Source organism: Paroedura picta, unplaced genomic scaffold (genome assembly GCF_049243985.1).
Source record: "Paroedura picta isolate Pp20150507F unplaced genomic scaffold, Ppicta_v3.0 Ppicta_v3_sca19, whole genome shotgun sequence".
Classification (NCBI taxonomy): Eukaryota; Metazoa; Chordata; class Lepidosauria; order Squamata; family Gekkonidae; genus Paroedura; species Paroedura picta.
In genome coordinates this window covers 5,323,802-5,349,956 of record NW_027518616.1, presented here as the reverse complement: position 1 = coordinate 5,349,956, position 26,155 = coordinate 5,323,802, and positions in this window count along the sequence as shown.

Genomic DNA, 26,155 nt, shown 5'->3' with positions numbered 1-26,155 from the left:
TAGGGTTTTTCGTACGGATAAGTACCCAGTGAACGGTTCGTTTAGCTTTATATATTGTTCCGGGTGGGCGTTGTATTGGTTTTTTGGAAGTGTTAGACCTGTAAGAGAAAAATTTAAATGGTTGAGAAAGGCCATGGGATGTAGAAATATTTTTTTCACATTTTACTTCCTTATAAAAACAGGAAAATCAATAGGGATTTTCGTATGGTAAGTACCCAGTGAACGGTTCGTTTAGCTTTATATATTGTTCCGGGTGGGCGTTGTATTGGTTTTTCGGAAGTGTTAGACCTGTAAGAGAAAAATTTAAATGGTTGGGAAAGGCCATGGGATGTAGAAATATTTTTTTCACATTTACTTCCTTGTAAAAACAGGTAAATCAATAGGGTTTTTCGTACGGATAAGTACCCAGTGAACGGTTCGTTTAGCTTTATATATTGTTCCGGGTGGGCGTTGTATTGGTTTTTCAGAAGTGTTAGACCTGTAAAAGAAAAATTTAAATGGTTGGGAAAGGCCATGGGATGTAGAAATATTTTTTTCACATTTAATTCCTTTTAAAAACAGGTAAATCAATAGGGATTTTCGTACGGATAAGTACCCAGTGAACCGTTCGTTTAGCTTTATATATTGTTCCGGGTGGGCGTTGTATTGTTTTTTCGGAAGTGTTAGACCTGTAAGAGAAAAAATTAAATGGTTGGGAAAGGCCATGGGATGTAGAAATATTTTTTTCACATTTTACTTCCTTGTAAAAACAGGAAAATCAATAGGGATTTTCGTACGGATAAGTACCCAGTGAACGGTTCGTTTAGCTTTATATATTGTTTCGGGTGGGCGTTGTATTGGTTTTTCAGAAGTGTTAGACCTGTAAAAGAAAAATTTAAATGGTTGGGAAAGGCCATGGGATGTAGAAATATTTTTTTCACATTTTACTTCCTTGTAAAAACAGGAAAATCAATAGGGATTTTCGTACGGATAAGTACCCAGTGAACCGTTCGTTTAGCTTTATATATTGTTCCGGGTGGGCGTTGTATTGGTTTTTCGGAAGTGTTAGACCTGTAAGAGAAAAATTTAAATGGTTGGGAAAGGCCATGGGACGTAGAAATATTTTTTTCACATTTACTTCCTTGTAAAAACAGGTAAATCAATAGGGATTTTCGTACGGATAAGTACCCAGTGAACGGTTCGTTTATCTTTATATATTCTTCCGGGTGGGCGTTGTATTAATTTTTCGGAAGTGTTAGACCTGTAAGAGAAAAATTTAAATGGTTGGGAAAGGCCATGGGATGTAGAAATATTTTTTTCACATTTACTTCCTTGTAAAAACAGGTAAATCAATAGGGTTTTTCGTACGGATAAGTACCCAGTGAACGGTTCGTTTAGCTTTATATATTGTTCCGGGTGGGCGTTGTATTGGTTTTTCAGAAGTGTTAGACCTGTAAAAGAAAAATTTAAATGGTTGGGAAAGGCCATGGGATGTAGAAATATTTTTTTCACATTTAATTCCTTTTAAAAACAGGTAAATCAATAGGGATTTTCGTACGGATAAGTACCCAGTGAATCGTTCTTTTAGCTTTATATATTGTTCCGGGTGGGCGTTGTATTGTTTTTTCGGAAGTGTTAGACCTGTAAGAGAAAAAATTAAATGGTTGGGAAAGGCCATGGGATGTAGAAATATTTTTTTCACATTTTACTTCCTTGTAAAAACAGGAAAATCAATAGGGATTTTCGTACGGATAAGTACCCAGTGAACGGTTCGTTTAGCTTTATATATTGTTTCGGGTGGGCGTTGTATTGGTTTTTCAGAAGTGTTAGACCTGTAAAAGAAAAATTTAAATGGTTGGGAAAGGCCATGGGATGTAGAAATATTTTTTTCACATTTTACCTCCTTGTAAAAACAGGAAAATCAATAGGGATTTTCGTACGGATAAGTACCCAGTGAACCGTTCGTTTAGCTTTATATATTGTTCCGGGTGGGCGTTGTATTGGTTTTTCGGAAGTGTTAGACCTGTAAGAGAAAAATTTAAATGGTTGGGAAAGGCCATGGGACGTAGAAATATTTTTTTCACATTTACTTCCTTGTAAAAACAGGTAAATCAATAGGGATTTTCGTACGGATAAGTACCCAGTGAACGGTTCGTTTATCTTTATATATTCTTCCGGGTGGGCGTTGTATTAATTTTTCGGAAGTGTTAGACCTGTAAGAGAAAAATTTAAATGGTTGGGAAAGGCCATGGGATGTAGAAATATTTTTTTCACATTTACTTCCTTGTAAAAACAGGTAAATCAATAGGGTTTTACGTACGGATAAGTACCCAGTGAACCGTTCGTTTAGCTTTATATATTGTTCCGGGTGGGCGTTGTATTGTTTTTTCGGAAGTGTTAGACCTGTAAGAGAAAAATTTAAATGGTTGGGAAAGGCCATGGGATGTAGAAATATTTTTTTCACATTTTACTTCCTTGTAAAAACAGGAAAATCAATAGGGATTTTCGTACGGATAAGTACCCAGTGAACCGTTCGTTTAGCTTTATATATTGTTCCGGGTGGGCGTTGTATTGGTTTTTCGGAAGTGTTAGACCTGTAAGAGAAAAATTTAAATGGTTGGGAAAGGCCATGGGATGTAGAAATATTTTTTTCACATTTACTTCCTTGTAAAAACAGGTAAATCAATAGGGTTTTTCGTACGGATAAGTACCCAGTGAACGGTTCGTTTAGCTTTATATATTGTTCCGGGTGGGCGTTGTATTGGTTTTTCAGAAGTGTTAGACCTGTAAGAGAAAAATTTAAATGGTTGAGAAAGGCCATGGGATGTAGAAATATTTTTTTCACATTTTATTTCCTTTTAAAAACATGTAAATCAATAGGGTTTTTCGTACGGATAAGTACCCAGTGAACGGTTCGTTTAGCTTTATATATTGTTCCGGGTGGGCGTTGTATTGGTTTTTTGGAAGTGTTAGACCTGTAAGAGAAAAATTTAAATGGTTGAGAAAGGCCATGGGATGTAGAAATATTTTTTTCACATTTTACTTCCTTATAAAAACAGGAAAATCAATAGGGATTTTCGTATGGATAAGTACCCAGTGAACGGTTCGTTTAGCTTTATATATTGTTCCGGGTGGGCGTTGTATTGGTTTTTCGGAAGTGTTAGACCTGTAAGAGAAAAATTTAAATGGTTGGGAAAGGCCATGGGATGTAGAAATATTTTTTTCACATTTACTTCCTTGTAAAAACAGGTAAATCAATAGGGTTTTTCGTACGGATAAGTACCCAGTGAACGGTTCGTTTAGCTTTATATATTGTTCCGGGTGGGCGTTGTATTGGTTTTTCAGAAGTGTTAGACCTGAAAAGAAAAATTTAAATGGTTGGGAAAGGCCATGGGATGTAGAAATATTTTTTTCACATTTAATTCCTTTTAAAAACAGGTAAATCAATAGGGATTTTCGTACGGATAAGTACCCAGTGAACCGTTCGTTTAGCTTTATATATTGTTCCGGGTGGGCGTTGTATTGTTTTTTCGGAAGTGTTAGACCTGTAAGAGAAAAAATTAAATGGTTGGGAAAGGCCATGGGATGTAGAAATATTTTTTTCACATTTTACTTCCTTGTAAAAACAGGAAAATCAATAGGGATTTTCGTACGGATAAGTACCCAGTGAACGGTTCGTTTAGCTTTATATATTGTTTCGGGTGGGCGTTGTATTGGTTTTTCAGAAGTGTTAGACCTGTAAAAGAAAAATTTAAATGGTTGGGAAAGGCCATGGGATGTAGAAATATTTTTTTCACATTTTATTTCCTTTTAAAAACAGGTAAATCAATAGGGATTTTCGTACGGATAAGTACCCAGTGAACGGTTCGTTTAGCTTTATATATTGTTCCGGGTGGGCATTGTATTGGTTTTTTGGAAGTGTTAGACCTGTAAGAGAAAATCTTAAATGGTTGGGAAAGGCCATGGGATGTAGAAATATTTTTTTCACATTTACTTCCTTGTAAAAACAGGTAAATCAATAGGGTTTTTCGTACGGATAAGTACCCAGTGAACGGTTCGTTTAGCTTTATATATTGTTCCGGGTGGGCGTTGTATTGGTTTTTCAGAAGCGTTAGACCTGTAAGAGAAAAATTTAAATGGTTGGGAAAGGCCATGGGATGTAGAAATATTTTTTTCACATTTTACTTCCTTATAAAAACAGGAAAATCAATAGGGATTTTCGTACGGATATGTACCCAGTGAACGGTTCGTTTAGCTTTATATATTGTTCCGGGTGGGCGTTGTATTGGTTTTTCGGAAGCGTTAGACCTGTAAGAAAAAAATTTAAATGGTTGAGAAAGGCCATGGGATGTAGAAATATTTTTTTCACATTTACTTCCTTGTAAAAACAGGTAAATCAATAGGGTTTTTCGTACGGATAAGTACCCAGTGAACCGTTCGTTTAGCTTTATATATTGTTCCGGGTGGGCGTTGTATTGGTTTTTCAGAAGTGTTAGACCTGTAAGAGAAAAATTTAAATGGTTGGGAAAGGCCATGGGATGTAGAAATATTTTTTTCACATTTTATTTCCTTTTAAAAACAGGTAAATCAATAGGGATTTTCGTACGGATAATTACCCAGTGAACGGTTCGTTTGGCTTTATATATTGTTCCGGGTGGGCGTTGTATTGGTTTTTTGGAAGTGTTAGACCTGTAAGAGAAAAATTTAAATGGTTGGGAAAGGCCATGGGATGTAGAAATATTTTTTTCACATTTTACTTCCTTATAAAAACAGGAAAATCAATAGGGTTTTTCGTACGGATAAGTGCCCAGTGAACGGTTTGTTTAGCTTTATACATTGTTCCGGGTGGGCGTTGTATTGTTTTTTCGGAAGTGTTAGACCTTTAAGAGAAAAATTTAAATGGTTGGGAAAGGCCATGGGATGTAGAAATATTTTTTTCACATTTTACTTCCTTGTAAAAACAGGTAAATCAATAGGGTATTTCGTACGGATAAGTGCCCAGTGAACGGTTCGTTTAGCTTTATATATTGTTCCGGGTGGGCGTTGTATTGGTTTTTCGGAAGTGTTAGACCTGTAAGAGAAAAATTTAAATGGTTGGGAAAGGCCATGGGATGTAGAAATATTTTTTCACATTTTACTTCCTTGTAAAAACAGGAAAATCCATAGGGATTTTTGTACGGATAAGTACCCAGTGAACGGTTCATTTAGCTTTATATATTGTTCCTGGTGGGCGTTGTTTTGGTTTTTCGGAAGTGGTAGACCTGTAAGAGAAAAATTTAAATGGTTGGGAAAGGCCATGGGATGTAGAAATATTTTTTTCACATTTACGTCCTTGTAAGAACAGGTAAATCAATAGGGTTTTTCGTACGAATAAGTGCCCAGTGAACGGTTCGTTTAGCTTTATATATTGTTCTGGGTTGGCGTTGTTTTGGTTCTTCAGAAGTGTTAGACCTGTAAGAGAAAAATTTAAATGGTTGGGAAAGGCCATGGGATGTAGAAATATTTTTTTCACATTTTATTTCCTTTTAAAAACAGGTAAATCAATAGGGATTTTCGTACGGATATGTACCCAGTGAACGGTTCGTTTAGCTTTATATATTGTTCCGGGTGGGCGTTGTATTGGTTTTTTGGAAGTGTTAGACCTGTAAGAGAAAAATTTAAATGGTTGGGAAAGGCCATGGGATGTAGAAATATTTTTTTCACATTTTACTTCCTTATAAAAACAGGAAAATCAATAGGGATTTTCGTACGGATATGTACCCAGTGAACGGTTCGTTTAGCTTTATATATTGTTCCGGGTGGGCGTTGTATTGGTTTTTCGGAAGCGTTAGACCTGTAAGAAAAAAATTTAAATGGTTGGGAAAGGCCATGGGATGTAGAAATATTTTTTTCACATTTTATTTCCTTGTAAAAACAGGTAAATCAATAGGGTATTTCGTACGGATAAGTGCCCAGTGAACGGTTCGTTTAGCTTTATACATTGTTCCGGGTGGGCGTTGTATTGTTTTTTCGGAAGTGTTAGACCTGTAAGAGAAAAATTTAAATGGTTGGGAAAGGCCATGGGATGTAGAAATATTTTTTTCACATTTTACTTCCTTGTAAAAACAGGAAAATCGATAGGGATTTTCATACGGATAAGTACCCAGTGAACGGTTCGTTTATCTTTATATATTCTTCCGGGTGGGCGTTGTATTAATTTTTCGGAAGTGTTAGATCTGTAAGAGAAAAATTTAAATGGTTGGGAAAGGCCATGGGATGTAGAAATATTTTTTTCACATTTACTTCCTTGTAAAAACAGGTAAATCAATAGGGTTTTACGTACAGATAAGTACCCAGTGAACCGTTCGTTTAGCTTTATATATTGTTCCGGGTGGGCGTTGTATTGTTTTTTCGGAAGTGTTAGACCTGTAAGAGAAAAATTTAAATGGTTGGGAAAGGCCATGGGATGTAGAAATATTTTTTTCACATTTTACTTCCTTGTAAAAACAGGAAAATCAATAGGGATTTTCGTACGGATAAGTACCCAGTGAACCGTTCGTTTAGCTTTATATATTGTTCCGGGTGGGCGTTGTATTGGTTTTTCGGAAGTGTTAGACCTGTAAGAGAAAAATTTAAATGGTTGGGAAAGGCCATGGGACGTAGAAATATTTTTTTCACATTTACTTCCTTGTAAAAACAGGTAAATCAATAGGGATTTTCGTACGGATAAGTACCCAGTGAACGGTTCGTTTATCTTTATATATTCTTCCGGGTGGGCGTTGTATTAATTTTTCGGAAGTGTTAGACCTGTAAGAGAAAAATTTAAATGGTTGGGAAAGGCCATGGGATGTAGAAATATTTTTTTCACATTTACTTCCTTGTAAAAACAGGTAAATCAATAGGGTTTTACGTACGGATAAGTACCCAGTGAACCGTTCGTTTAGCTTTATATATTGTTCCGGGTGGGCGTTGTATTGTTTTTTCGGAAGTGTTAGACATGTAAGAGAAAAATTTAAATGGTTGGGAAAGGCCATGGGATGTAGAAATATTTTTTTCACATTTTACTTCCTTGTAAAAACAGGAAAATCAATAGGGATTTTCGTACGGATAAGTACCCAGTGAACCGTTCGTTTAGCTTTATATATTGTTCCGGGTGGGCGTTGTATTGGTTTTTCGGAAGTGTTAGACCTGTAAGAGAAAAATTTAAATGGTTGGGAAAGGCCATGGGATGTAGAAATATTTTTTTCACATTTACTTCCTTGTAAAAACAGGTAAATCAATAGGGTTTTTCGTACGGATAAGTACCCAGTGAACGGTTCGTTTAGCTTTATATATTGTTCCGGGTGGGCGTTGTATTGGTTTTTCAGAAGTGTTAGACCTGTAAGAGAAAAATTTAAATGGTTGGGAAAGGCCATGGGATGTAGAAATATTTTTTTCACATTTTATTTCCTTTTAAAAACAGGTAAATCAATAGGGATTTTCGTACGGATAAGTACCCAGTGAACGGTTCGTTTAGCTTTATATATTGTTCCGGGTGGGCGTTGTATTGGTTTTTTGGAAGTGTTAGACCTGTAAGAGAAAAATTTAAATGGTTGAGAAAGGCCATGGGATGTAGAAATATTTTTTTCACATTTTATTTCCTTTTAAAAACATGTAAATCAATAGGGTTTTTCGTACGGATAAGTACCCAGTGAACGGTTCGTTTAGCTTTATATATTGTTCCGGGTGGGCGTTGTATTGGTTTTTTGGAAGTGTTAGACCTGTAAGAGAAAAAATTTAAATGGTTGAGAAAGGCCATGGGATGTAGAAATATTTTTTTCACATTTTACTTCCTTATAAAAACAGGAAAATCAATAGGGATTTTCGTATGGATAAGTACCCAGTGAACGGTTCGTTTAGCTTTATATATTGTTCCGGGTGGGCGTTGTATTGGTTTTTCGGAAGTGTTAGACCTGTAAGAGAAAAATTTAAATGGTTGGGAAAGGCCATGGGATGTAGAAATATTTTTTTCACATTTACTTCCTTGTAAAAACAGGTAAATCAATAGGGTTTTTCGTACGGATAAGTACCCAGTGAACGGTTCGTTTAGCTTTATATATTGTTCCGGGTGGGCGTTGTATTGGTTTTTCAGAAGTGTTAGACCTGTAAAAGAAAAATTTAAATGGTTGGGAAAGGCCATGGGATGTAGAAATATTTTTTTCACATTTAATTCCTTTTAAAAACAGGTAAATCAATAGGGATTTTCGTACGGATAAGTACCCAGTGAACCGTTCGTTTAGCTTTATATATTGTTCCGGGTGGGCGTTGTATTGTTTTTTCGGAAGTGTTAGACCTGTAAGAGAAAAAATTAAATGGTTGGGAAAGGCCATGGGATGTAGAAATATTTTTTTCACATTTTACTTCCTTGTAAAAACAGGAAAATCAATAGGGATTTTCGTACGGATAAGTACCCAGTGAACGGTTCGTTTAGCTTTATATATTGTTTCGGGTGGGCGTTGTATTGGTTTTTCAGAAGTGTTAGACCTGTAAAAGAAAAATTTAAATGGTTGGGAAAGGCCATGGGATGTAGAAATATTTTTTTCACATTTTATTTCCTTTTAAAAACAGGTAAATCAATAGGGATTTTCGTACGGATAAGTACCCAGTGAACGGTTCGTTTAGCTTTATATATTGTTCCGGGTGGGCATTGTATTGGTTTTTTGGAAGTGTTAGACCTGTAAGAGAAAATCTTAAATGGTTGGGAAAGGCCATGGGATGTAGAAATATTTTTTTCACATTTACTTCCTTGTAAAAACAGGTAAATCAATAGGGTTTTTCGTACGGATAAGTACCCAGTGAACGGTTCGTTTAGCTTTATATATTGTTCCGGGTGGGCGTTGTATTGGTTTTTCAGAAGCGTTAGACCTGTAAGAGAAAAATTTAAATGGTTGGGAAAGGCCATGGGATGTAGAAATATTTTTTTCACATTTTACTTCCTTATAAAAACAGGAAAATCAATAGGGATTTTCGTACGGATATGTACCCAGTGAACGGTTCGTTTAGCTTTATATATTGTTCCGGGTGGGCGTTGTATTGGTTTTTCGGAAGCGTTAGACCTGTAAGAAAAAAATTTAAATGGTTGAGAAAGGCCATGGGATGTAGAAATATTTTTTTCACATTTACTTCCTTGTAAAAACAGGTAAATCAATAGGGTTTTTCGTACGGATAAGTACCCAGTGAACCGTTCGTTTAGCTTTATATATTGTTCCGGGTGGGCGTTGTATTGTTTTTTCGGAAGTGTTAGACCTGTAAGAGAAAAATTTAAATGGTTGGGAAAGGCCATGGGATGTAGAAATATTTTTTTTCACATTTTACTTCCTTGTAAATCAGGAAAATCAATAGGGATTTTCGTACGGATAAGTACCCAGTGAACCGTTCGTTTAGCTTTATATATTATTCCGGGTGGGCGGTGTTTTGGTTTTTCGGAAGTGTTAGACCTGTAAGAGAAAAATTTAAATGGTTGGGAAAGGCCATGGGATGTAGAAATATTTTTTTCACATTTTATTTCCTTGTAAAAACAGGTAAATCAATAGGGTTTTTCGTACGGATAAGTGCCCAGTGAACGGTTCGTTTAGCTTTATATATTGTTCCGGGTGGGCGTTGTATTGGTTTTTTGGAAGTGTTAGACCTGTAAGAGAAAATCTTAAATGGTTGGGAAAGGCCATGGGATGTAGAAATATTTTTTTCACATTTACTTCCTTGTAAAAACAGGTAAATCAATAGGGTTTTTCGTACGGATAAGTACCCAGTGAACGGTTCGTTTAGCTTTATATATTGTTCCGGGTGGGCGTTGTATTGGTTTTTCAGAAGCGTTAGACCTGTAAGAGAAAAATTTAAATGGTTGGGAAAGGCCATGGGATGTAGAAATATTTTTTTCACATTTTACTTCCTTATAAAAACAGGAAAATCAATAGGGATTTTCGTACGGATATGTACCCAGTGAACGGTTCGTTTAGCTTTATATATTGTTCCGGGTGGGCGTTGTATTGGTTTTTCGGAAGCGTTAGACCTGTAAGAAAAAAATTTAAATGGTTGAGAAAGGCCATGGGATGTAGAAATATTTTTTTCACATTTACTTCCTTGTAAAAACAGGTAAATCAATAGGGTTTTTCGTACGGATAAGTACCCAGTGAACCGTTCGTTTAGCTTTATATATTGTTCCGGGTGGGCGTTGTATTGTTTTTTCGGAAGTGTTAGACCTGTAAGAGAAAAATTTAAATGGTTGGGAAAGGCCATGGGATGTAGAAATATTTTTTTTCACATTTTACTTCCTTGTAAATCAGGAAAATCAATAGGGATTTTCGTACGGATAAGTACCCAGTGAACCGTTCGTTTAGCTTTATATATTATTCCGGGTGGGCGGTGTTTTGGTTTTTCGGAAGTGTTAGACCTGTAAGAGAAAAATTTAAATGGTTGGGAAAGGCCATGGGATGTAGAAATATTTTTTTCACATTTTATTTCCTTGTAAAAACAGGTAAATCAATAGGGTTTTTCGTACGGATAAGTGCCCAGTGAACGGTTCGTTTAGCTTTATATATTGTTCCGGGTGGGCGTTGTTTTGGTTTTTCAGAAGTGTTAGACCTGTAAGAGAAAAATTTAAATGGTTGGGAAAGGCCATGGGATGTAGAAATATTTTTTTCACATTTACTTCCTTGTAAAAACAGGTAAATCAATAGGGTTTTTCGTACGGATAAGTACCCAGTGAACGGTTCGTTTAGCTTTATATATTGTTCCGGGTGGGCGTTGTATTGGTTTTTCAGAAGCGTTAGACCTGTAAGAGAAAAATTTAAATGGTTGGGAAAGGCCATGGGATGTAGAAATATTTTTTTCACATTTTACTTCCTTATAAAAACAGGAAAATCAATAGGGATTTTCGTACGGATATGTACCCAGTGAACGGTTCGTTTAGCTTTATATATTGTTCCGGGTGGGCGTTGTATTGGTTTTTCGGAAGCGTTAGACCTGTAAGAAAAAAATTTAAATGGTTGAGAAAGGCCATGGGATGTAGAAATATTTTTTTCACATTTACTTCCTTGTAAAAACAGGTAAATCAATAGGGTTTTTCGTACGGATAAGTACCCAGTGAACCGTTCGTTTAGCTTTATATATTGTTCCGGGTGGGCGTTGTATTGTTTTTTCGGAAGTGTTAGACCTGTAAGAGAAAAATTTAAATGGTTGGGAAAGGCCATGGGATGTAGAAATATTTTTTTTCACATTTTACTTCCTTGTAAATCAGGAAAATCAATAGGGATTTTCGTACGGATAAGTACCCAGTGAACCGTTCGTTTAGCTTTATATATTATTCCGGGTGGGCGGTGTTTTGGTTTTTCGGAAGTGTTAGACCTGTAAGAGAAAAATTTAAATGGTTGGGAAAGGCCATGGGATGTAGAAATATTTTTTTCACATTTTATTTCCTTGTAAAAACAGGTAAATCAATAGGGTTTTTCGTACGGATAAGTGCCCAGTGAACGGTTCGTTTAGCTTTATATATTGTTCCGGGTGGGCGTTGTATTGGTTTTTTGGAAGTGTTAGACCTGTAAGAGAAAATCTTAAATGGTTGGGAAAGGCCATGGGATGTAGAAATATTTTTTTCACATTTACTTCCTTGTAAAAACAGGTAAATCAATAGGGTTTTTCGTACGGATAAGTACCCAGTGAACGGTTCGTTTAGCTTTATATATTGTTCCGGGTGGGCGTTGTATTGGTTTTTCAGAAGCGTTAGACCTGTAAGAGAAAAATTTAAATGGTTGGGAAAGGCCATGGGATGTAGAAATATTTTTTTCACATTTTACTTCCTTATAAAAACAGGAAAATCAATAGGGATTTTCGTACGGATATGTACCCAGTGAACGGTTCGTTTAGCTTTATATATTGTTCCGGGTGGGCGTTGTATTGGTTTTTCGGAAGCGTTAGACCTGTAAGAAAAAAATTTAAATGGTTGAGAAAGGCCATGGGATGTAGAAATATTTTTTTCACATTTACTTCCTTGTAAAAACAGGTAAATCAATAGGGTTTTTCGTACGGATAAGTACCCAGTGAACCGTTCGTTTAGCTTTATATATTGTTCCGGGTGGGCGTTGTATTGTTTTTTCGGAAGTGTTAGACCTGTAAGAGAAAAATTTAAATGGTTGGGAAAGGCCATGGGATGTAGAAATATTTTTTTTCACATTTTACTTCCTTGTAAATCAGGAAAATCAATAGGGATTTTCGTACGGATAAGTACCCAGTGAACCGTTCGTTTAGCTTTATATATTATTCCGGGTGGGCGGTGTTTTGGTTTTTCGGAAGTGTTAGACCTGTAAGAGAAAAATTTAAATGGTTGGGAAAGGCCATGGGATGTAGAAATATTTTTTTCACATTTTATTTCCTTGTAAAAACAGGTAAATCAATAGGGTTTTTCGTACGGATAAGTGCCCAGTGAACGGTTCGTTTAGCTTTATATATTGTTCCGGGTGGGCGTTGTTTTGGTTTTTCAGAAGTGTTAGACCTGTAAGAGAAAAATTTAAATGGTTGGGAAAGGCCATGTGATGTAGAAATATTTTTTTCACATATACTTCCTTGTAAAAACTGGTAAATCAATAGGGTTTTTCGTACGGATAAGTACCCAGTGAACGGTTCGTTTAGCTTTATATATTGTTCCGGGTGGGCGTTGTATTGGTTTTTCGGAAGTGTTAGACCTGTAAAAGAAAAATTTAAATGGTTGGGAAAGGCCATGGGATGTAGAAATATTTTTTTCACATTTACTTCCTTGTAAAAATAGGTAAATCAATAGGGATTTTCGTACGGATAAGTACCCAGTGAACCGTTCGTTTAGCTTTATATATTATTCCGGGTGGGCGGTGTTTTGGTTTTTCGGAAGTGTTAGACCTGTAAGAGAAAAATTTAAATGGTTGGGAAAGGCCATGGGATGTAGAAATATTTTTTTCACATTTTATTTCCTTGTAAAAACAGGTAAATCAATAGGGTTTTTCGTACGGATAAGTGCCCAGTGAACGGTTCGTTTAGCTTTATATATTGTTCCGGGTGGGCGTTGTATTGGTTTTTTGGAAGTGTTAGACCTGTAAGAGAAAATCTTAAATGGTTGGGAAAGGCCATGGGATGTAGAAATATTTTTTTCACATTTACTTCCTTGTAAAAACAGGTAAATCAATAGGGTTTTTCGTACGGATAAGTACCCAGTGAACGGTTCGTTTAGCTTTATATATTGTTCCGGGTGGGCGTTGTATTGGTTTTTCAGAAGCGTTAGACCTGTAAGAGAAAAATTTAAATGGTTGGGAAAGGCCATGGGATGTAGAAATATTTTTTTCACATTTTACTTCCTTATAAAAACAGGAAAATCAATAGGGATTTTCGTACGGATATGTACCCAGTGAACGGTTCGTTTAGCTTTATATATTGTTCCGGGTGGGCGTTGTATTGGTTTTTCGGAAGCGTTAGACCTGTAAGAAAAAAATTTAAATGGTTGAGAAAGGCCATGGGATGTAGAAATATTTTTTTCACATTTTATTTCCTTGTAAAAACAGGTAAATCAATAGGGTTTTTCGTACGGATAAGTGCCCAGTGAACGGTTCGTTTAGCTTTATATATTGTTCCGGGTGGGCGTTGTTTTGGTTTTTCAGAAGTGTTAGACCTGTAAGAGAAAAATTTAAATGGTTGGGAAAGGCCATGGGATGTAGAAATATTTTTTTCACATTTACTTCCTTGTAAAAACAGGTAAATCAATAGGGTTTTTCGTACGGATAAGTACCCAGTGAACCGTTCGTTTAGCTTTATATATTGTTCCGGGTGGGCGTTGTATTGTTTTTTCGGAAGTGTTAGACCTGTAAGAGAAAAATTTAAATGGTTGGGAAAGGCCATGGGATGTAGAAATATTTTTTTTCACATTTTACTTCCTTGTAAATCAGGAAAATCAATAGGGATTTTCGTACGGATAAGTACCCAGTGAACCGTTCGTTTAGCTTTATATATTATTCCGGGTGGGCGGTGTTTTGGTTTTTCGGAAGTGTTAGACCTGTAAGAGAAAAATTTAAATGGTTGGGAAAGGCCATGGGATGTAGAAATATTTTTTTCACATTTTATTTCCTTGTAAAAACAGGTAAATCAATAGGGTTTTTCGTACGGATAAGTGCCCAGTGAACGGTTCGTTTAGCTTTATATATTGTTCCGGGTGGGCGTTGTTTTGGTTTTTCAGAAGTGTTAGACCTGTAAGAGAAAAATTTAAATGGTTGGGAAAGGCCATGTGATGTAGAAATATTTTTTTCACATATACTTCCTTGTAAAAACTGGTAAATCAATAGGGTTTTTCGTACGGATAAGTACCCAGTGAACGGTTCGTTTAGCTTTATATATTGTTCCGGGTGGGCGTTGTATTGGTTTTTCGGAAGTGTTAGACCTGTAAAAGAAAAATTTAAATGGTTGGGAAAGGCCATGGGATGTAGAAATATTTTTTTCACATTTACTTCCTTGTAAAAATAGGTAAATCAATAGGGTTTTTCGTACGGATAAGTACCCAGTGAACGGTTCGTTTAGCTTTATATATTGTTCCGGGTGGGCGTTGTATTGGTTTTTCAGAAGTGTTAGACCTGTAAAAGAAAAATTTAAATGGTTGGGAAAGGCCATGGGATGTAGAAATATTTTTTTCACATTTTATTTCCTTTTAAAAACAGGTAAATCAATAGGGATTTTCGTACTGATAAGTACCCAGTGAACGGTTCGTTTAGCTTTATATATTGTTCCGGGTGGGCATTGTATTGGTTTTTTGGAAGTGTTAGACCTGTAAGAGAAAAATTTAAATGGTTGGGAAAGGCCATGGGATGTAGAAATATTTTTTTACATTTACTTCCTTGTAAAAACAGGTAAATCAATAGGGTTTTTCGTACGGATAAGTACCCAGTGAACGGTTCGTTTAGCTTTATATATTGTTACGGGTGGGCGTTGTATTGGTTTTTCAGAAGTGTTAGACCTGTAAAAGAAAAATTTAAATGGTTGGGAAAGGCCATGGGATGTAGAAATATTTTTTTCACATTTTATTTCCTTTTAAAAACAGGTAAATCAATAGGGATTTTCGTACGGATAAGTACCCAGTGAACGGTTCGTTTAGCTTTATATATTGTTCCGGGTGGGCGTTGTATTGGTTTTTTGGAAGTGTTAGACCTGTAAGAGAAAAATTTAAATGGTTGAGAAAGGCCATGGGATGTAGAAATATTTTTTTCACATTTTACTTCCTTATAAAAACAAGAAAATCAATAGGGATTTTCGTACGGATATGTACCCAGTGAACGGTTCGTTTAGCTTTATATATTGTTCCGGGTGGGCGTTGTATTGGTTTTTCGGAAGCGTTAGACCTGTAAGAAAAAAATTTAAATGGTTGGGAAAGGCCATGGGATGTAGAAATATTTTTTTCACATTTACTTCCTTGTAAAAACAGGTAAATCAATAGGGTTTTTCGTACGGATAAGTACCCAGTGAACGGTTCGTTTAGCTTTATATATTGTTCCGGGTGGGCGTTGTATTGGTTTTTCGGAAGTGTTAGACCTGTAAGAGAAAAATTTAAATGGTTGGGAAAGGCCATGGGATGTAGAAATATTTTTTTCACATTTACTTCCTTGTAAAAACAGGTAAATCAATAGGGTTTTTCATACGGATAAGTACCCAGTGAACGGTTCGTTTAGCTTTATATATTGTTCCGGGTGGGCGTTGTATTGGTTTTTCAGAAGTGTTAGACCTGTAAAAGAAAAATTTAAATGTTTGGGAAAGGCCATGGGATGTAGAAATATTTTTTTCACATTTTATTTCCTTTTAAAAACAGGTAAATCAATAGGGATTTTCGTACGGAGAAGTACCCAGTGAACGGTTCGTTTAGCTTTATATATTGTTCCGGGTGGGCGTTGTATTGGTTTTTTGGAAGTGTTAGACCTGTAAGAGAAAAATTTAAATGGTTGAGAAAGGCCATGGGATGTAGAAATATTTTTTTCACATTTTACTTCCTTATAAAAACAGGAAAATCAATAGGGATTTTCGTACGGATATGTACCCAGTGAACGGTTCGTTTAGATTTATATATTGTTCCGGGTGGGCGTTGTATTGGTTTTTCGGAAGCGTTAGACCTGTAAGAAAAAAATTTAAATGGTTGGGAAAGGCCATGGGATGTAGAAATATTTTTTTCACATTTTACTTCCTTGTAAAAACAGGAAAATCAATAGGGATTTTCGTACGGATAACTACCCAGTGAACCGTTCGTTTAGCTTTATATATTGTTCCGGGTGGGCGTTGTATTGGTTTTTCGGAAGTGTTAGACCTGTAAGAGAAAAATTTAAATGGTTGGCAAAGGCCATGGGATGTAGAAATATTTTTTTCACATTTACTTCCTTGTAAAAACAGGTAAATCAATAGGGTTTTTCGTACGGATAAGTACCCAGTGAACGGTTCGTTTAGCTTTATATATTGTTCCGGGTGGGCGTTGTATTGGTTTTTCGGAAGTGTTAGACCTGTAAGAGAAAAATTTAAATGGTTGGGAAAGGCCATGGGATGTAGAAATATTTTTTTCACATTTACTTCCTTGTAAAAACAGGTAAATCAATAGGGTTTTTCGTACGGATAAGTACCCAGTGAACGGTTCGTTTAGCTTTATATATTGTTCCGGGTGGGCGTTGTATTGGTTTTACAGAAGTGTTAGACCTGTAAAAGAAAAATTTAAATGGTTGGGAAAGGCCATGGGATGTAGAAATATTTTTTTCACATTTTATTTCCTTTTAAAAACAGGTAAATCAATAGGGATTTTCGTACGGATAAGTACCCAGTGAACGGTTCGTTTAGCTTTATATATTGTTCCGGGTGGGCGTTGTATTGGTTTTTTGGAAGTGTTAGACCTGTAAGAGAAAAATTTAAATGGCTGGGAAAGGCCATGGGATGTAGAAATATTTTTTTCACATTTACTTCCTTGTAAAAACAGGTAAATCAATAGGGTTTTTCGTACGGATAAGTACCCAGTGAACGGTTCGTTTAGCTTTATATATTGTTCCGGGTGGGCGTTGTATTGGTTTTTCAGAAGTGTTAGACCTGTAAGAGAAAAATTTAAATGGTTGGGAAAGGCCATGGGATGTAGAAATATTTTTTTCACATTTTATTTCCTTTTAAAAACAGGTAAATCAATAGGGATTTTCGTACGGATAATTACCCAGTGAACGGTTCGTTTAGCTTTATATATTGTTCCGGGTGGGCGTTGTATTGGTTTTTTGGAAGTGTTAGACCTGTAAGAGAAAAATTTAAATGGTTGGGAAAGGCCATGGGATGTAGAAATATTTTTTCACATTTTACTTCCTTATAAAAACAGGAAAATCAATAGGGATTTTCGTCCGGATATGTACCCAGTGAACGGTTCGTTTAGCTTTATATATTGTTCCGGGTGGGCGTTGTATTGGTTTTTCGGAAGTGTTAGACCTGTAAGAGAAAAATTTAAATGGTTGGGAAAGGCCATGGGATGTAGAAATATTTTTTTCACATTTACTTCCTTGTAAAAACAGGTAAATCAATAGGGTTTTTCGTATGGATAAGTACCCAGTGAACCGTTCGTTTAGCTTTATATATTGTTCCGGGTGGGCGTTGTATTGGTTTTTCGGAAGCGTTAGACCTGTAAGAAAAAAATTTAAATGGTTGGGAAAGGCCATGGGATGTAGAAATATTTTTTTCACATTTTACTTCCTTGTAAAAACAGGAAAATCAATAGGGATTTTCGTACGGATAAGTACCCAGTGAACCGTTCGTTTAGCTTTATATATTGTTCCGGGTGGGCGTTGTATTGGTTTTTCGGAAGTGTTAGACCTGTAAGAGAAAAATTTAAATGGTTGGGAAAGGCCATGGGATGTAGAAATATTTTTTTCACATTTACTTCCTTGTAAAAACAGGTAAATCAATAGGGTTTTTCGTATGGATAAGTACCCAGTGAACGGTTCGTTTAGCTTTATATATTGTTCCGGGTGGGCGTTGTATTGGTTTTTCGGAAGTGTTAGACCTGTAAGAGAAAAATTTAAATGGTTGGGAAAGGCCATGGGATGTAGAAATATTTTTTTCACATTTACTTCCTTGTAAAAACAGGTAAATCAATAGGGTTTTTCATACGGATAAGTACCCAGTGAACGGTTCGTTTAGCTTTATATATTGTTCCGGGTGGGCGTTGTATTGGCTTTTCAGAAGTGTTAGACCTGTAAAAGAAAAATTTAAATGTTTGGGAAAGGCCATGGGATGTAGAAATATTTTTTTCACATTTTATTTCCTTTTAAAAACAGGTAAATCTATAGGGATTTTCGTACGGATAAGTACCCAGTGAACGGTTCGTTTAGCTTTATATATTGTTCCGGGTGGGCGTTGTATTGGTTTTTTGGAAGTGTTAGACCTGTAAGAGAAAAATTTAAATGGTTGAGAAAGGCCATGGGATGTAGAAATATTTTTTTCACATTTTACTTCCTTATAAAAACAGGAAAATCAATAGGGATTTTCGTACGGATATGTACCCAGTGAACGGTTCGTTTAGATTTATATATTGTTCGGGGTGGGCGTTGTATTGGTTTTTCGGAAGCGTTAGACCTGTAAGAAAAAAAATTAAATGGTTGGGAAAGGCCATGGGATGTAGAAATATTTTTTTCACATTTTACTTCCTTGTAAAAACAGGAAAATCAATAGGGATTTTCGTACGGATAAGTACCCAGTGAACCGTTCGTTTAGCTTTATATATTGTTCCGGGTGGGCGTTGTATTGGTTTTTCGGAAGTGTTAGACCTGTAAGAGAAAAATTTAAATGGTTGGGAAAGGCCATGGGATGTAGAAATATTTTTTTCACATTTACTTCCTTGTAAAAACAGGTAAATCAATAGGGTTTTTCGTACGGATAAGTACCCAGTGAACGGTTCGTTTAGCTTTATATATTGTTCCGGGTGGGCGTTGTATTGGTTTTTCGGAAGTGTTAGACCTGTAAGAGAAAAATTTAAATGGTTGGGAAAGGCCATGGGATGTAGAAATATTTTTTTCACATTTACTTCCTTGTAAAAACAGGTAAATCAATAGGGTTTTTCGTACGGATAAGTACCCAGTGAACGGTTCGTTTAGCTTTATATATTGTTCCGGGTGGGCGTTGTATTGGTTTTACAGAAGTGTTAGACCTGTAAAAGAAAAATTTAAATGGTTGGGAAAGGCCATGGGATGTAGAAATATTTTTTTCACATTTTATTTCCTTTTAAAAACAGGTAAATCAATAGGGATTTTCGTACGGATAAGTACCCAGTGAACGGTTCGTTTAGCTTTATATATTGTTCCGGGTGGGCGTTGTATTGGTTTTTTGGAAGTGTTAGACCTGTAAGAGAAAAATTTAAATGGCTGGGAAAGGCCATGGGATGTAGAAATATTTTTTTCACATTTACTTCCTTGTAAAAACAGGTAAATCAATAGGGTTTTTCGTACGGATAAGTACCCAGTGAACGGTTCGTTTAGCTTTATATATTGTTCCGGGTGGGCGTTGTATTGGTTTTTCAGAAGTGTTAGACCTGTAAGAGAAAAATTTAAATGGTTGGGAAAGGCCATGGGATGTAGAAATATTTTTTTCACATTTTATTTCCTTTTAAAAACAGGTAAATCAATAGGGATTTTCGTACGGATAATTACCCAGTGAACGGTTCGTTTAGCTTTATATATTGTTCCGGGTGGGCGTTGTATTGGTTTTTTGGAAGTGTTAGACCTGTAAGAGAAAAATTTAAATGGTTGGCAAAGGCCATTGGATGTAGAAATATTTTTTCACATTTTACTTCCTTATAAAAACAGGAAAATCAATAGGGATTTTCGTCCGGATATGTACCCAGTGAACGGTTCGTTTAGCTTTATATATTGTTCCGGGTGGGCGTTGTATTGGTTTTTCGGAAGTGTTAGACCTGTAAGAGAAAAATTTTAAATGGTTGGGAAAGGCCATGGGATGTAGAAATATTTTTTTCACATTTTACTTCCTTGTAAAAACAGGAAAATCGATAGGGATTTTCATATGGATAAGTACCCAGTGAACGGTTCGTTTATCTTTATATATTCTTCCGGGTGGGCGTTGTATTGGTTTTTCGGAAGTGTTAGACCTGTAAGAGAAAAATTTAAATGGTTGGGAAAGGCCATGGGATGTAGAAATATTTTTTTCACATTTACTTCCTTGTAAAAACAGGTAAATCAATATGGTTTTTCGTACGGATAAGTACCCAGTGAACCGTTCGTTTAACTTTATATATTGTTCCGGGTGGGCGTTGTATTGTTTTTTCGGAAGTGTTAGACCTGTAAGAGAAAAAATTAAATGGTTGGGAAAGGCCATGGGATGTAGAAATATTTTTTTCACATTTTACTTCCTTGTAAAAACAGGAAAATCAATAGGGATTTTCGTACGGATAAGTACCCAGTGAACCGTTCGTTTAGCTTTATATATTGTTCCGGGTGGGCGTTGTTTTGGTTTTTCGGAAGTGTTAGACCTGTAAGAGAAAAATTTAAATGGTTGGGAAAGGCCATGGGATGTAGAAATATTTTTTTCACATTTACTTCCTTGTAAAAACAGGTAAATCAATAGGGTTTTTCGTACGGATAAGTAGCCAGTGAACGGTTCGTTTAGCTTTATATATTGGCAGGTAAGAGGGCAGTGTTGGCGGAATAAGGACGCGACACTGTTTAGTTTGGCTTAAATAGGCCACAGCTTTTTATTTCAACCTGCCTCCTTGAGGAGGGTTGGCACTGCCTGGAACAATGAGCCACCTAAGCAGCCAGCCGGCTGCTGCCCCACGAACCAGCAATAAGGAGCCCATCACTAATCCCCGCTGGGATACGGGTCTCCTTATGTGGCCCTGCTAAATGGGAGGCGACCCTGATGGGGGAGCCAAAGGGCGCAAACCTCCTTGGCATCCCCCGGAGTCGCCCGGTCAATAACGAGCCGCATTAACCTACCCCGCCGGGCAGGCCTGCTCGTGACTTACCACCCCTTTAAAGGGGTCCCAACCCTTGTGGGGAGACCGATCGCACACCGGCTCCCCACTAAACAGGCTCATTATCCAGTGCAGACCCCGCCACTGAACGGAAGTATTGACGTTCCCGCCAACCCCCGACCTCAGCTAACCACAAAAGGAGTGCACCTCTGATGTCGTGAAGCCATAAATCATGACCCCAATCAGAGAGGTGCACCCCGTCCGGGCGATAAAGAGCATCCAGCTGATTATCAATATCCGGATGCCATATCACTCTGCCCCCCAGTTGTAACATCAATTTAACGATAACGCGATTAACTTTACTCTTAACACGATTAATAACCGCGGGACGTTTTTCGCTCTTCCAACATTGCCGGCTCAACATTTCTGACCACATTAGCGTTGTGTTAGGGAGACGTTGATGCAGAATTTTTAAATCGTCGCACATAATGTTTATCAGACGTCGACCTGGCACTCCTGGAATATCGTTTTCCCCTAACTGGATGATCAAAACGTTGGGTGTCCCCCATCGAAAAACAGCTTGAGCAGCGACGTCCAGAAGCGAGCGCCATTTTAAGCCGCGGTGGCCGTTCCAAGTGAGCTGCAGGCTCTCCTCCAACCCGAGGTGACAGCCCCAACCGGTTGAATCGGCATACCGGCCGGCCCAATGGACCACGCTGTGCCCCAGCAATAAGACCGACCGCACCTGGGGCGATGTTCCTGGAACAAAAAACTGATCAGTCCAAGGCATTTGGGCGAACATAACATTTATAGACATTAGAGCGCCACCTCCCTAGATTACGAATCCTGGCAGGTGAAGCCCCATCCATGAATGCCTGTGTGGCCGCGCCGATTCTAAATGAGTGCGTTCCAAAATTTAAAGGGTTCATTCCCAATCGGATAAGACAAGCTTTCAAGATGGCGTGAAACTGAAAGCGAGAAAAATAAGACCCGTCCTTATGTACGAATAAAGGACCTCCGCATCCAGGACGGGCCTTCATATATTGTACCATCCACCATCTTGGGCATATGAATTTATTTTTGGACCTTTTAAGAAAAATGGAAGTGCCGCGGCCTGTTTTATCGGTCTTAGATTTTTGCAGCCACACTGAAATCCCGTCCCTAGATACTGAGACGTCTGTCAGCTGCACTGTATTGCACCCAGGGCCATGTCGAGATGGGGACACCAACTCCCCACAACGAAAGGCCCCAAAATAGGCCATAGTAAAGGCAGCCCCTGCTAAGGAAATCTCATAGTTATCAAAACAAACGTCTGTTAACCGTCTCAACAAATTTTTTAATAACTCCTTTGTTATAGGATGCCTAGCATCCTTGGTGGCCGGTTTTTCCCGCCTCCAACCCTTTATCGCTTGTAGGGCTAGAAATGATGAACTAGGGTCCCAACCCCCGATAAATTTGCTGAAAAAGGATAGTCCTGCCAGCTGAACGCGCATGGTTCTGGGGGACATGCCGGACTCCTTAAGGGAAACCAAATAACGTAATAAAAGGCTTTCCTTCATGGGCCAACGATCTCTGTGCCCTCTGGTGGCGGCAAACGCTCGAAATCTCCTTGCCGCTCCCTCATAAGCTCGACGTGTGGAGGCGGCCAATGACCCCAACGCGCCCTGGATAATCACTTGTTGCCAAGCTCCCAAAGTTCTTCCGGGAAGATGTCCGGATCTGGGTTTGCCTCGGGGGCCAGACGACGAAATCTCTCGTCCTGGAAACGAGAGAGGGCGTCGGCCACCTCGTTGTTGACCCCTGGCACATGTTTTGCGCGAAAGGTAATATTAAGCGAGAGACAGGTCAGCACTAGACGACGGACCACTCCCATGACCCGCATGGATTTTGAAGACAACTTGTTCACTATGAGAACCACGGCTTGGTTATCGCACCAAAATGTTACCTTCTTATCTTTAAAGTGCCGACCCCAAAGAACCACCGCCACTAAAATGGGAAACGCCTCCAAAAATGACAGGTCCCTGCGGACCTCCTCCCCCCAAGTCTGTGGCCACCGCTTTGCGCACCAGTGGTTCCCGTAAAATACGCCAAATCCTATTCCGCCTGCTGCATCAGAATGAATTTGTAGGCATTCTCCTAAACAGAGTTGTGATTGCCAGATGGCCACACCGTTAAATTTGACCAAAAACTCACGCCAGATCTTGATATCTTCCTTTGTTTGTGCGTTTACCCGTATTCGATGATGCGGTTTTCTCATCCCTGCAGTTGAATGTGCCATTCGAGCGCAAAAAGCCCTGCCCGGCACAATCACTTTGCAGGCAAAATTTAAATGGCCTATTAAGGACTGCATTTCCTTTAACGTACATTTTTTTCTATGAAACATCTCATCCAATAGGCCCTGCAAAACCTCCAACTTACCCCGCGGCAACCTGGAAAGGCCTGCCTCGGAATCCAACTCAATTCCGAGGTAAGTCAAACAGGGAGACGGTCCTTCCGTTTTTTCCTCCGCGAGAGGGACCCCCAACTCGGCGGCCAATGCCTGAAACATGGCCAGGCGATCACCGCACGCCCGGGATTCGCGGGGCCCCACGAAAAGGAAGTCATCGAGATAGTGCGTGACTTCTCGAAAAGACCCCTTCTTCTTAACCGCCCATTCCAAGAATGTACTAAATGTCTCAAAGGCAGCGCATGCCACTGCGCACCCCATGGGCATGGCCTTATCGACGTACCACTTACCTTGGAAGCGCATCCCCAAAAGATTGAAGTCCTCGGGATGCACTGGGAGAAGCCGAAATGCGGATTTTATATCGCATTTGGCCATTAGGGCTCCCTTCCCGCAACCCCGAACTAATGACACTGCCTTGTCAAAAGGAGCGTAACGCACTGAACAGAGTTCTGGTGCGATCCCGTCGTTAACCGAACTGCCCCGGGGGTACGATAGATGCTGTATTAAGCGAAATTCCCCTGGGGCTTTCTTGGGTACCACTCCCAACGGAGATACCCGCAGGTTAGGGATGGGAGGAAAATCAAACGGCCCTGCAATGCGCCCTTCAGCGCATTCCTTTCTTAACTTCTGTGCCACCACCTCAGGCATTTCCCTTGCAGATCTGAGGTTATCACATTGGGTAACTGCCCGCTCCCCCACGTAGGGAATGCGAAAACCCAACTCAAACCCGTTCCGTAGATATTCCGCACCTTCTCTGTCTGGATAGTGCAGTAACCACTCGTTCAATTTTAATAAACTTACCGGAGAATGTGCCATGCAGGTAAGTGAGGGAACTGAGGTCTTACGAGGTTTTGGATGTGCCAGCAGGTGCAGTGGTTCCCGATCCCCCGTCCTTTTTCCCAGAGGATCGGGCCCCGCGAAAGGGCGCCTGGGAAGTGCCTCGTGTGCATGCCGGAAGCGCATGATTGCCACCGCATGCCTCGCATCTATGGTCAAAACGACACTTGCGCCTACGGCATCCCTTATTATTGTAGTCCCAGCATGGGAGCGAGGAAAAACGTCTGCCTTGCGTCCTCTGCTGTCCCTTTTCCCTTGGGCGACGGGCACTCGAGCCCACATATACCATCCAGGTATCTGTGTGCTTCAAGTCCCATCTGACGTCCTCGTTTTGTGAGGCCAGCTCACGGAACACTCGATCGTATTCCATGGCGGCCTCTTCTCCGGCCAGATCTTTTGCCTCCAAAATGTGGCACATGTAACGCCCCAAGTGCCACGCCCGTTCTGGGTAAGCACCCACAATCAATGTGAAGTACTCCCCGAAGCCCCTCATCCAGTTGTCGAAGGAATATTCAACTGGGGGAGATTCCCTCCTCCGTTTTTTATCCCTTCGGCTACCGGTGTCTCCCCCTTGGGTCTGCCCTTTTATCAAAGAAAAGAAATCGATAAAATACCCTTCCAGGGCTCTTTCCCGGATTTTCGCCGGCAAATGCACCCCCGGTGGCGCTTCATTCGCCCTGTACCTAACCGGGGGTGCTCTGGCCTTTTTTGGAATCCCGGCCTCGTCCAATAATCGCTCGGAATTCAAGCGGCGGTGGTTCATCCACTTTGGGATGCCGGGCACGTATGCCCCCTCTAACCAGTACCAGCCTTCCCGCCGGACAAAGTTACCCTCATCCCCAGAGGTGGACTCACCCGATGAGGGGCTGACCTGGACGGCTCTTTTTCGCTTGCTGCCCACCGAGCCGTGGTGCTGCCGTTCCTTGGCTTCAGCCTTCCTCAACGGCTTTGGTGACTCCTCTGGTGAAAGGCTTCCTGTATCACTTGAAGCCGCACCAAGATCAAGTCCTGTACTAAGCCCGCTTTTTTCTTTTTTCCTTGCCATATGTTCCACGGCGCGAGCATAACCCCTACAATAAGTGTCCAGTTGACTGGCTCTGGTAGATGATGCTCGCTTGCCGTGTGTTTGGAAAACCCCTTCAGAGCTGCTGCCACTCTGCATTGAAGCCTGCTCATCAGAGCTCGATGAAGCAGGACTGCCACCCCTCAGCTCCATAGCCGCCCTGCGAAGACTCCCTTTTGGGGCCTTGCTGCGGCTTGCGTTTTTGCTTCCCATCCTCTGATGACCACTGCTCTGCTCTACATGTGCTCTTTTATCTTTTCTAAGCGCCCTGGGGCTACTAGAACTATCGCTGGAGGATGCCTCGCTCAGCGTGTCCCCGGTTGCCTGTGCTCTGCCAGAAGCCCCTTTTTGAGGCCTCTTTACCATGCTGGCAAAGCGCTCTCCCGTGGCCCTCCGCCTGGACCCCTTGGAAGCCAGTAAGCTCCTGCCCCGATATTTTTCCGGGCTGGCCTTTTTGCCCCGAGAACTGCTGTTCCGGGGTTTCGGCTTGGACCCGGAGCGGTCCCTAGGCCTGCGGACTGGGCTCCTCCCCGTTCTACCTCCCCCCCGAGTGGGCCCAGTTCTGACCCGTGAGGCCGGTGTAACTGCCACCCAGGCCTCGCGCGCCTTTGACGCGCTTGCTCTGCGAGGGGTGCGGCCCTCTCGGCCCGCGCCGCCCTCGCCCCCGTCCGCCGCCGTCCGGGCTTGTCTCCCGGTCCTGCTGGCGGCTCGGCCTGAAGCGCCGCGTCGTCTCCCCGCCATTTTTTTTTTTTTTTAATCGCAGTAGCGAGGAGGAAGAATTCCACCCGCGAGCCTCTCGCCCCGAAAGCAACCTATAGAGGTAATTAGAGGCGTGAAATTGTCGGAGCCCTCAATAGCCCAATAGCTGGCCTACCGCGTC